The sequence below is a fragment of the Bombus bifarius genome, unplaced genomic scaffold, assembly GCF_011952205.1.
Source record: "Bombus bifarius isolate JDL3187 unplaced genomic scaffold, Bbif_JDL3187 scf7180000009443_frag, whole genome shotgun sequence".
NCBI classification, from domain to species: domain Eukaryota; kingdom Metazoa; phylum Arthropoda; class Insecta; order Hymenoptera; family Apidae; genus Bombus; species Bombus bifarius.
This window is the reverse complement of record NW_022885121.1, coordinates 4,619-16,778: the sequence shown is the minus strand read 5'-3', so window position 1 is coordinate 16,778 and position 12,160 is coordinate 4,619. Positions and strand designations below refer to the sequence as shown.

The window sequence follows — 12,160 nt, the reverse complement described above, 5'->3', positions numbered from 1 at the left end:
TGACCCCAAATATCCAATAGAACTACATACGGATGCTAGTTCCGAAGGATTTAGGGCTATCCTAATGCATAGGGTCGAAGGTAAAAATAAAGTAGTTGAGTATTATAGCAAGCGGACTAGCCCTGCGGAATCTAGATATCATTCTTATGAGTTAGAAACGCTGGCAGTGGTAAACGCCATCAAGCATTTTCGTCACCATCTGCACGGTCGGGAATTTCTTGTTGTCACTGATTGTAATTCTCTGAAGGCATCCAGTGACAAGGTACATTTAAATGACAGGGTTTACAGATGGTGGGCTTACCTGCAAACTTTTACCTTTGACATTATGTATCGGGAAGGCAAACGAATGGCCCATGTAGATTTCTTTTCGAGAAATCCCGTAGATCTGGATCATCGTACGATCAACAAAATTGAAAGAAATCAATCTATCTGAAATTTCCGATGATTGGTTGTTAGCAGAACAACGTCGCGACCCACAAATCTCTGAGATCGTCCGTAAGTTGCAAAATGAAGAGCTCGCGGAAGATATTGCGAATACGTATGAATTACGGTCTGGTACACTCCATCGGAAAATACAGAGAAAAGGTAGAACTCTTTGCTTGCCCATTGTCCCAAGGGGTTTCAGGTGGTCCGTCATTAATCATGTGCATCAGTCCATTATGCACTTAGGTTGGGATAAAACGCTTGAGAAACTATACGAGTATTACTGGTTTGAAGGAATGGCGAAATATGTTCGCAAATTCGTTGAGAACTGTCATGCTTGTCGAGTTTCGAAGGCTAGTTCAGGTAAAGTACAAGCTGAACTACATCCCATACCTAAGACCAGCATACCCTGGCATACGGTACACATGGATATAACGGATAAATTAAGTGGTAAGAGTGACTCGAAGGAGTATATCATTGTTTTAGTTGATGCTTTCACAAAATTTGTATACCTGTATCATACTCGTAAATTAGATTCCTTTAATACCATTATAGCACTTAAGTCCGCTATATTTTTATTCGGCAATCCCTGCCGGGTAATAGCAGACCAAGGAAGGTGTTTTACGGGTAAAGATTTCCAAAATTTCTGCCGGAATAGACATATTAGACTTCACTTAATAGCAACTGGTGCGAGTAGGGCCAATGGACAGGTAGAGCGTGTTATGAGTACGCTGAAAAATATGTTAACGACGGTGGAAACGACCGGGCGATCTTGGCAAGACGCGATTGGGGAGATACAACTGGCCTTGAATTGCACTACCAATCGTGTAACCAAATCAAGTCCTCTGGAATTATTAATTGGGAAGGCAGCTAGGCCCTACGGTTTATTGTTGCCTGATAATATTGAGGAAAAGGAAGTAGACATCTTCAATGTAAGGCAACAAGCGATACGGAACATAGAGACTTGCGCCAGTTATGATAAAGACAGGTTTGACAAAACGAAAGCGAAGATAGTTAGGTTTAATCTCGGTGACTTTGTGTTACGTAAGAACGAGGAGAGAAACCAAACGAAGCTAGATCCGAAATTCAAGGGTCCATTCGTGATAACGGAAGTTTTAGAGGGGGATAGATATATTTTAAAAACTCTAGATGGCAAACGGTCATATAAGGATAGACACGACAAGTTGAGAAAGATGCCAGATGGTTGTATTCCTGCTGAGTTGGATGTCTGCGGTGATGACAGCGACGGTGATAATAACGATGCGAGCACATTGATCTCTGGGAATCATTAACGCCGCATTGTGGTCATAGTAATATACCCAGTGTAGTGTATGCGCCTTTTATAATACTCCCAGTGTAGTGTATGCGCCTTTTATAATTCTCCCAGTGTAGTGTGTGCGCCTTTTATAATTCTCCCAGTGTAGTGTATGCGCCTTTTATAACACTCCCAGTGTAGTGCTTGTATTTTTATAATATCCTCACTGGTGCCCTGCGCTTTCTATAATATCCTCACTGGTGCCCTGCGCTTTCTATAATATCCTCACTGGTGCCCTGCGCTTTCTATAATATCCTCACTGGTGCCCTGCGCTTATTATAATATCCTCACTGGTGCCCTGTGCTTTCTATAATATCCTCACTGGTGTCTTGTGCTTTTTGTTATGCATCCAACGTGGTTATGTGATTCAACAAACTGAGATCTTTGTGTGGAGTCGAAAATGATCTGTCGTGTCATTGCGGTCTGACTGGTGATTTACGGAGTGCAACTGGTACTTTGAATACAAACTATAACACTAATTTGAGTTCTTTTTCATTTCCTTGCTTGTCAAATTTTTGAACAGAGCTTTGTTGCTGAATTGGACCCTTGACTTATTTGGAACATCTAATCGAATGGTAAATAATATCAGTTACACCGAGTCTAATGTTAAAACTCTGTATTTTAGCTGCACACGAGGATGTGTGATAGTCAGTATGGCCGTGTCGGAGATGAAATGAAAACCGGAGCCTTCCCTATGCAATTTTGAGGAGGCCTTTTAATGCTTTAGCCCAGATTTTATCATAACTGTAATTAAGTAATTGTCATCTGTAATTGTTTGACATTTGTGAAAAGCGAAAGTGGGTTCGAGGTGACAACTGGTCGCTGAACGTAGCCACGGTCACGGGATAAACGTTTTGCCTGACGAAGGTGTGGATCGGTTGTATTGTTCTCCTTAGAAATCACATAGAATTGTACTTTAGAAATGTCGATATAATGGGACACACGTTGTATGAGGAATCAATCTCCAGACAGAAACTGCCTAGCAACGGCGTTTGGATCTTTCTCGATGTTTCCAAGGAGTATATAACAAACTTTTGACAGATATTGCCTAGCAACAACGATTGGAACCTTCTCGATGTTTCCAGCGAGAATATAACAAACAAATGCAGTCGGATTACGAAAAAGATTTTAATCAGAGAGGCATTCGTGTGATCGCCTTGGAAAGTGATACATCGAGTAATTTTTCCGAGTGATTCGGCAAACGTATTTTTTGTGTTATAAAATTGTTTAAAGTTTTCCCGTTGACCGTGGATTCGTTTGAACCCCGGATCATTGTTTATAGCGTAAATTAAATTCAATATTTGTAAATTTATCAATCGTTAATTTTCATTATTCGTTAAATTAGTAAATCGTAAGATATATTATTCGTTTCTTTTATTGTTCGATAAAACTTATTATTCTTTAATCTAATTAATAATTTAATTTATCATTTGTTAATCAATCATATCATTTACAAAATTCATTATTCATAATATTTGTAAAACCTTGTTTATTCGTGTAAATATATTCTCTGTTTTGTAAAACAATGGCTAATTCAAACGAAGAATCGTTACGCGCCTTAAATCCTAATGTTAACCCGACATATATATATATATATATATATATATATATATATATATATTTTGAATATTGAAATATTCAGTATTCTATATTGAAAAAAATATGAAATTAACATGATATATACATTACTACATAAGTTATATATAAAATATGTATATTATACCCTTGCCTACTGACTGATATGAATTTCTTTCGGTCTCGAATGCGTTAAAAGAGAGCGCAAAGAAGTCGAAATTACTTATTGTAATTAGTAAAACGACCTGAGAGGCAGACAGATACAAGAAAGAAGGAATATTATATTAGCGGCATTATCATGTTTTTGCTCTCTTTAAGTCTTTCATCGAGACAGACAATCTACAGGTATTAATCGACCAATTTCTCCAAGCTGATAACTTCGAATTGATGTTTATATATAAGAAGTGTTATGTGTTAATCTGTCTAAATGTTTAAAAGGTGTTATAAATTAAATGTTGTTAAACGATACGTAATTGCCTTTTGATCGTAAATTTTACTATCAAGGGGTCTTTTATGTATGCGTAATCATTGTGAATTATAACAATTTATGTGATCGATATTAAAGGTGTTTAAAAGCATGTATTTTTTTCTATATTATTATTCTCCTATATTATTATCCTATATTATTATAGCATTCCTATATTATTATAATATCCAATTACATGTTGATACACAAGATATACAGATTATTATTTATAACGTTTTAGTTTTCTTAATTGAGTCATTCATTTAGTACAAATGATAAGAAATTAGTAATAATTCACAAAAAAAGGATATCGTAGTAGAAATATTATAAAAAAACATTTTCTGTTTTAGTGTAGAGTTACTCCTTCTTACAGACAGTGTCGTACAAATCTGTACGTCTCTGAGAAAATGTAGGTATCCGAGCCCTTACTTCCTCAACAACTTTTAGATCTGATAGAAAAAAGAAACATACGAAATAATAAGTAATGCTTACTAATAAATTCAACAAATACAAAGGAAGATGGCTAAATCGATAAATTAACGAGACTAAAAATTAATTACATCATGGATCTCTCGCTTTTAATTTTAAGCTGTAAATTACCGATATCGGTGACTGCCATATTCTCTTGAGTTTCCAAATCGTAAAGAATCTTTCCCCAGGGATTGGTCAACTGTGTATGTCCCCATGCGACGTAACTTGCTTAAGGAACACGAGCCGGTGATATGCAGGCAACGTATAATTGATTATCATTCGCTCTGGAACGCTGAAGTAATGACCAGTGCAGTGGTCCAGTGGTCATATTGAATGCCGCTGGATATATCAGCATTTGGCAACCTAACCCAGAGAAGCAGGAAATATGAAGCCACCGAATACCAATTAACTTCGTAGTTGCACGGTTCACATTCCATCATTTCTGAATATGCGAGGACAGTCCTCTTATTGTGCTTTTAATTCTTTTATTTGTTTCATTTTCAGCAAATATACTGGTTTTTTAAATTAAGCTTCTTTTTATACAGAGTTGCAGATTATATTAATTTTATATAGAATATATTTAAGAAAGATATTTAATTTTTTGCTAGTTAAGTATTGATCGATTAAGTTACTGTACCTTTGTTCCGATAAATGCGTGCCATTTCCTCGAATCTAATATCATAGCAAATGCCAATACCTATTTTGCAGCCCTTCACATCGAACGTCGTTAGGGAGTTACCAGGACTGAGTGAATCACTCTCTCGAAAAGTAATCTTATTAGGAATGTCGATGTCGAATAGATGTACCTAATAACATAAAAATGTGGTCGCTAATTATATTGCTGCAACTTTTGTAATTTAATATCAAAGTTACCAACTCCTAAACTTTAATTATTTTTTATTTAATAACTGACAGCGTTTTTATCACTTTCTTTTATTAAAAAATCTTATCATTTAATAATGTTTAAAAAGGAGAAAAAATAAGTATAATAATATTTTAAGTATGTGAAAAATTTATACAACAACAAACACATTACAACAAAAATGGGCGTTTCCCGTATCATAACGTATTTTATAAACCGTAAATTATAGAATTGGTTATAGTATACGTATGTACATATGTATATTCCTAAATTATTCCTAGATAGAGTCACTTTCTTCACCCCGATATTTTCAAATTCAAAGCCATAAAGGAATATATTACTTACCTTTCGGTGTCTTGCTATCAAAGTTCCATCGGGACCCCAAATAGTACAGGTATTGTACAATTTATCGCCCTCTATTTCAGGCATCGTACCACCAACTACATAGATGTTGTTTTCTTTAGCTGCGTTCGATGAAGCAACGCTCGTTTCACCATCAGGAATACTCTCGGCGTATTTTGGAAAGTACTCTGCATTGCAATATTTCAATTAATGAAAAATAACTGTCTTTTCTTCCAACCATAAATTAAATTGAAATGTTTGTCAGTTTTTTATTTTCTAAATTATCAAAATAACTAAGTTTTATATTTCGACTTAATTAAATATGCAATTTCTTAGCTAATAGTATATATAATAAATTGTTTCTACAGGTTCAAAATGAAAAATGAATATTTAGAAATATTTAATTACGACAATGCTATTTGTGTTAGCATCAGTGGCTTGTTTCAACGACTTTGCTAGTACTTTTTGAAACATAAAGTTAGTTTTCAATTAACACTTATACTAGAGGCGGAATTATAAATGCAAAATAATTGATAATACTAATTTATAAGTACCTAATTATTAGTATGTTAAAAAATATATTTATACAAAAATCACGATAATCATGAAAATGGGGAAATCCTATATTCTCGAATCAATTCACAATTTATTTTGTATATTAATTAGATTCCGCGCTCATCAGTACGTACTCACTGGCGACATCGAGAAAATGTATCGGCAATTCCTCGTACGACCAGAGGATCGGAAATATCAAAGGATATTATGGCGCAACGCGAGTGGAGAAACAGAAACATATGAGCTTAACACCATAATACTCTTATCATAGAAATAGAAGCAGTCCTCAATTCCCGCCCGCTAACTTCTATCTCCACCGATCCAAATGATCTCCTAGCCCTCACTCCCGGACATTTCCTCATTGGCGATTCATTAATGTGCTTACGTGATCGAGATTTCAGGGACATTCCATCGAACCGACTCTCCAAATGGCAGCATATCCAACAGCTTAAACAACATTTTTGGAACCGCTGGCATAAGGAGTATTTGAACGAGCTAACCAACCGCAATAAATGGAGCAAGGGTGGACACAGCATCCAAAAGGGCACAATCGTCATCCTCAGAGAGGACAACGTTCCCTCCATGCATTGGCCTCTGGGCCGAGTTATCAAGGTTCATCCAGGCGCCGATGGTGTCATCCGGACAGCTACAGTTCAGACGGCAAAGAGCATTTTGGATCGGGGCGTCAAAAGGCTTGTCCCACTGCCAATTCAACCCGATCTCGAGAAACCCGAACAACTAGCCACCGAGACGAAATAAGATGGGAACTTCAACCACACCTCGCTAGTTTGATCGGTACCCTCTCAACGGGGGGAGAATGTTACGCCATGCGGCTTACCATAGGTCATATTCTTAACTATCGATAGCGCCACTATAATGTCGCAGACGGATCGTCGCGTCTGCCCGGCAAACAAACATTGTAGTGGCAAGCGCGTGGTTCATTAAGCAGGGCGACTTCCAGAAACGTCGACTCGTGGCCCGTATTTTACCTCGCAGTAAAAGAATGTGGCGTGATCCGAACGTAGTGGGGGTCGCCTTCCAGAAAAAACGAAAAAATCGAAAGGCGTTCAGAACTTTTCGAGAAGTCGAACCGTCAACACATGTGGTATGTCGCGCATTACTTATCAACCAAAACGCAGTTACATTTTTTTTGTTCCATTTATATCTTTCTAGTTAATAAGTTGTTGAAATAAACATTAATTTATTTGTGTTAATTCTGTGGAATTTCATTGAACTACCCTTATTATCATAATCGAAATAAGGGGATCGATCAGTTCGTGGCGTCGATTATTTAATCGTAACGGGAACTTACAACTCTCGTTGACGTGCTATCTCGCGATCGCGTCTCTCCGCGAACGGTCGAAACAAAATGATTCACTAAAAACTGTCCTGAATTCCTAAGAATTTATTTACCGCAAAACTGACAAAGTGTTTATTTAAAAAATGAGGTTGAAGGTAGTCCTTTTCTTTCATTTCATTCATTCTCATTTTCTTTCTTAAGTATGGCTAACACAATATCTAATCAATTAAAATTTTATATTTTCACGTGAAAAGTTTCTTTAGATAATTATTATCAACATGATGACTAACTCTTACGGATTAATACGTGTCTGTAGGGCAATCCGGTGGACTTGATCGGCTTTTTACTTCGAAAGTTGAGTAATCGGTGTCGCTTTCTTGCGCATCTTTGAACTGTATAAATGTTTTAAAATTGTTTGATCCAGAATGTACCACGCCGGACAATCAAGAAGGCAGGTGCCTTGACTACAGAAAATGTAAACCTCTGCAAGAAATATGGCAGATACAGTACCGTACAGCCACCGATTTTTATAGACGATCAGTGAGCAGATACCAGGGCAATGTTACGATCGTTTGCTGTCCGGACGATCCAAACAAAGAGAAGAGAGAAATTTTAATAAAAACTGTGTATAAGTATAAGGCTTGGCGACCACCATACTGTGGTTTTAGCAACGTCTCTCATACCAGGGTGGTCGATGGTAAACCAGCTGAACTTGGTACGTTTTATGTCTTTCTTTCCGATTAATAATAAGCCATTTACTGCAAAGAATGAACTTTAAAGGCATTAAACAGCACATCAATGTACATTTCAATTAGACTAAATAATAATGCTATGATTTTATCGGTAGTAACTTTACTTATTAACTTGAATTATTTCTTTCTTTTACTTCATGTTAGGAAGAGTATCTTTTTGCTTGAAATAAAAAATTGATATAGGAGTAATAATATGGATAGAGATCAAAAACTGTTAGGGCAGAAATTACACGTTTGAACTTTATAGTTCAGTATAGTTCAAATAGAAATTATATAGAATTATTTAATAATTTGTATTCCACTGGAATAAAAATTTAATTTCTGTCTTTATCAAATCTCTATTTCAGAGTATTTGTACGTATGTACTTATCGTCTGCTATATGATCGAATATCAAATAGATAATAATCGTTGTTACTCATTATGTGAGAAAAAATTATGTATATTCACAACTATGACTATTGCATTTTAGGCGCTTGGCCATGGATCGCTGCATTAAGTTTTCGTAATCCCCGAAACCCAGACAAACCACTATGGAAGTACGGAGGTTCCCTGATAACGGCTAGGCATGTTTTGACCGCAGCACATTGTGCACATATGGATGGAATAGAAAACATACGCAATCATAATATTGCCATTCTTAGATTGGTGGAGGAGGTGCCATTTTCGAGTAAGTCCTCAAATATATATATATGTATATATATATATATATATGCTATTGAGTATTACTGAAGTATCATATCCTGAAATTTCTTATTGTACACATATATTGTGTCATAAAGCGTGTACAATTCTTTCTCATACTTTTGGTCATTCGTTTCCTGCATTTTCATTTATTTTTTTATTTTTCAGGGTACGTATATCCCATTTGTACGAAAGAGCCCCTACGAAAGAGCAACTTCGTCGGCTATAACCCCCTTGTTGCTGGATGGGGAGCGTTAAGATATAGTAAGTGATATCAATTTTATAATAAAATTAAACAGCTCCAGTCTTAAATATCTTTCTTATTTTCTTCGTAGGACGACCACGACGTAATGCATTAATGGAAGTACAAATGCCAGTGATTAAGAACGTCGAATGCAAAATAGCTTATTCCAAATTTCCTAATGCACCTGATATCACTGATGGTATAATATGCGCCGAACATGCTCAGGGTGGAGAGGATTCTTGTACGGTAATTAAGTTACAGAGTTACTACAAACTATACGGTATCTGAAGACACGTCAATTCGAATTAACATCAAATCGACGTCTTAAACATTAGAAATAATAGATAAACACAATTTAATAGTTTTGCCCACTTCTCACACCTCATTATGGTATTTAATCTAATTTCCTTCTAATCTTAGTTTTGCTCAAAATACATATAACATGTACATTATAAATTGGAGTATTTCAATACACAAATCAATAGAAGATTATTACTGTATATAAGTATAATTTCAATACAATTCGATCGATATATTTCAGTATCTTTGATTAAAAATTTAACGATCCTTTCAGGCTGACCGCGGCGGACCACTGCTGATACAACATGAATGAACCTCGTATTTAATAGGTATTGTGTCTTATGCTTATATGTGTGGCACAGCTGGGTATCCCAGCGTTTACACTAGGGTCACATCGTTCCTTGACTTCATTCTCCAAGCGATGCAATAATATGATATTACTGTTCCATAAATATCATTGTGTAAAAAACGTAAAGTTGGATTTTCTTATTGTGGAGATAAGAAACAGCTCAAATTTACATTGTTTTGTACGTTACAAATTATAGGCTTAAAATGTACGAAATGTAACTTTGAAACGACACTAATTTTTTACGCACGATAAACCTCCACGACTTAGGTATGTAAAGATGATAAACGTATATTAATTCTATTAATTTGGTAATAATAAACCAACTTTCTGAGAAGTTCTGTAAATTACGTTTCTGTTGAAATCAAGAGAATAATGGAATATTCCACTTAGATCGTATACTTCTTGTATGTACATACAAAATTTTCCGGCTAATCTAAAACACTTCATAAGATAGAGAGCTTCTGGAAATTCGGACACAGAGAGTACATAAAATACAAGATAAGTCTCGTGTCTTTCAAAATTATTTTTTATTCGCTAAAAACGTCCTGTGTATTCATGCAATCACATGCAACCTGGAAACTTCACTTATTTTTTATCACTTTCCAATTCAATACACTGTTTCTGCATTTTTGACTATATGTAAGAGAAATTTCCATTCAGCCAAAGGTGTACTTACAGATTATAGATTCCTATACGACTCTCGGTAATAATTTATCCGCACTCCAGATAGTTAAAACTTCTGTCGACCGTATTGATCCATCTGCACTCTTCGTATGACGTCAATATCTGTTCAGTGCTGCTGCGTAGGTTTCATTGTGTTACGTCAATTCGTTTGTGACCGTTGCGCGAGTAATGGCGCTTTGCAATGGTGATTTGCAGGAAAACAGTGCAGGATGCTGTGATTCGTTTCTTGTGGTCGGAGGGTTATGTTTGATGCCTATATTTATCAAAGATTTAATGCACATTATGGAGAAAGTGTTTTGTTACGAAGTGTGTTTGAATGGGCACAAAAGTTCAAAGAAGATCGTACAAGTGTTATGAAAAAACAGCTGGACGCCCGTCCACTTCCACGATGACAACATTGAACGTGCTATCTATGGAATAGACGAGTGACACTGGATAATGTGGCAAATCATTTGCAAATCAGCCACGGCTCTGCTTATGCAATAGTGCACGACAGATTTGGGTTTTAAAAAGTTTGTGCGAGATGGATGCCGAAAAAGCTGATGAAAAGGTGAAGACGACGATGCATTCGTGGTTTGCAGCTCAGCCCAAAACATTTTTTAACGAGAAAATACGAAGGTCCTTCAGCAAATGGACAAAGTGTATACAGAAATTGAGTGATTATGTCAAAAAATGATGTATGTCTTTTTTGACAATTGCTTAAAATAAATTCTACACCGACAGAGCGGGTAACTTTTTACTCACCCTTGTAAGACACTTAAATTTCCAATCTATTATGATGAATAAAAGAGCTTATACTATTAAATCTAATTGTATTTTGTTGCATGAGAGTACACGTGTATGTGATGTACATTACCTTTATATCCCCTTGAACGCTTCAATATTGCGCATATATACTATATTTTGTGCAGCTTCTATAAAATTTTGTATGTTTGTTTAGACTGTTAATCCAGAGGCTGGAGTACAAAGAAGTGGCACAATGATGTGGGCTGATGACATTTATAATTATCAAGGAATCACCCCTACATTCGCTCAGGTATATATCGTTGACTATAATGTATTTAACATATATGATTGTTAGAATATTAATAATTAATTTTTAATTCTATCAGAATTTTAATGAAACTGTCCCTGGGGAAGGAAGAACTGATACCTTGATATCAGGGTTTGTACATCCTATATATACGACAAATTTTAGAACATTATATAACGAAGAACCAGATCGTCGTGGCCATGTGATGTGAATAAAAGGACTTGAATTTGATTATATTTTTATAATGTTAGATAACATAACTAAGTATCTTCACAGTAAGATAGGATGACATGGTTTACATGATCTTAATGTTGTTCACTTGAGTGATGATATTATAAGGAAAAGTGTAATATCACAGGTAGGATGATTCATAATTTAGAACTACTAACTCATGTATGTATTAAAAATTAAAGAAATATATTAAATTTTATAGGATATTTATGTTTAGTAACCAGTAATTCAGAGATTGGTATTCATGGTTACTATAACGAGGCTGTAGAAACGCACCCTTTCTTCTTTGCAAATGGTCCTGTATTTATGTCTAAGTCGAAACTGGAACCTCTGAATAATTTAGATTTATTCTTGTCATTTTCTAAAATACTTATCTACAGTATACCATAAGGAATGATACCGTATCACACATAATCAAGTGCCTTAAGAAACATCAACAGGATATCACAGTAATCCCTTATCGACTGATATGTAAGTAAAAGTTATGTGTCATTGTTATACACAGTTATGTGTTAGTGTTATACACAGTTATTTATCATTTTCTATTAATTCAGTTGTAGCCACTACAATATCTAT

At 35.5% G+C, this 12,160-nt stretch overlaps 1 pseudogene; it reads left to right on the top strand.

Annotated features, from left to right (window-relative positions):
* The first annotated feature begins 848 nt into the window (after positions 1–848).
* On the top strand, positions 849–9,722 carry LOC117215210 (annotated as a pseudogene).
* Positions 9,723–12,160: the final 2,438 nt, after the last annotated feature.